The sequence below is a fragment of the Anabrus simplex genome, chromosome 11 (assembly GCF_040414725.1).
Source record: "Anabrus simplex isolate iqAnaSimp1 chromosome 11, ASM4041472v1, whole genome shotgun sequence".
In the NCBI taxonomy this organism is placed as follows: Eukaryota; Metazoa; Arthropoda; class Insecta; order Orthoptera; family Tettigoniidae; genus Anabrus; species Anabrus simplex.
In genome coordinates this window covers 6,731,774-6,733,121 of record NC_090275.1, presented here as the reverse complement: position 1 = coordinate 6,733,121, position 1,348 = coordinate 6,731,774, and the positions used below count along the sequence as shown (strand labels likewise).

The 1,348-nt window shown below is 40.4% G+C and overlaps 1 non-coding gene across 1 annotated transcript; it reads left to right on the top strand.

Moving 5' to 3' along the window:
* Positions 1 to 887: 887 nt before the first annotated feature.
* On the top strand, positions 888 to 994 carry LOC136883596 (U6 spliceosomal RNA). The gene has a single exon (XR_010861279.2). It is a non-coding gene; the product is annotated as a U6 spliceosomal RNA (small nuclear RNA).
* Positions 995 to 1,348: the final 354 nt, after the last annotated feature.

Here is a 1,348-nt window from a genome sequence, read left to right as displayed (position 1 = left end):
GCGACGTTGTTCGAGCTGCGTCTTACGCCTCCCTACTTCTCTGTTAGGCTACGTATTCATTCCAGAGGTCACAGGATTAACATTTCTTGTTCTCGTCGTAGTCTTCTCCTTTTTCGGTCCATGAATGCTTCAAATGTTTTCCGGTGACAAAACGTGGTGTAATGCGTCTCCAGGGCTTTCTTTCCTTTGACCTCACCAGCACAATGTTGCAGTCACACTTGCGATGAAGGCCGGCCTGTAAGTGAGGAGATCTACCAACCTGCCGTATGGATTACATACATTTTGGGGAATGTATTCGAAATAATAATAATAATAATAATAATAATAATAATAATAATAATAATAATAATAATAATAATAATAATAATAATAATAATTGAAGAAATTTGGAAAATGGAGAAGATCCCGGAAGAGTGGGAATTGTGTCTTATACATCGTTTGCATAAGAAAGTTAACAAGCTAGTTGTCAACAACTATATAGGTACATCCCTTTTGCCAGTGACTCATAAGACATTTTCAACAATACTCTCAACATTGTAGAAGGAACTCTTGGCAGTCGTTTAGCAGAATTAGATAGAAGCGGGGAACATGAAGGTGCACGTTCCCCAGAATCCGATGACCAGCTTGCCCCAGACTGTGTGAGGGTGGATTGTTTACCCCCTGGGGTACATTTCTGAATATTCGTTCTTTCCATGTTTCGAGTATTACTAGAGTCGTAATGGTGGTTACCTAAACGGTAACGGGTTTTTAACTATCAAGGTTGTAAGCCTTGCAGCCACTAACACTGATCGGCTCACCGACCCAGTTTACCGCTGGGATTGATTACCCAACCTTCCACTTTGTTACTCGGTTTAACAGGGACACCTCTTGTAGGTTACATGCTGGAGGTACTCGCTCCGGCGGTACATATACTAAAATAGGAACGATATAGAGTAGATTAGCATGGCCCCTGCGCAAGGACGACACCCAAAATCGTGAAGGGTTCCACATTTTTTATAAAATGTAATTACACTGATAAAACTTACTTATATGGTTATAAAAACAGACCGAGAGAGGAGCGCGATAAGGCGCACCGGTATCGGTACTTCACGAACCACCTATCTCTCCGGAGATAGGTGGAATATACAGATCCCCACGGGGTTACATGCTGGAGTTGGAGTGAAAGAGGCTGCTGAACCCAATATGTTATAGTTTCAGATGACAACCAACGATACATTTCACTCCCATTTGCCCAGAGTCATGTGATGACAAAAGCCACATGGTCTCCTGCTAGGTTGATTCCTGGGATCTATTATTATTATTATTATTATTATTATTATTATTATTATTATTATTATTATTATTATTA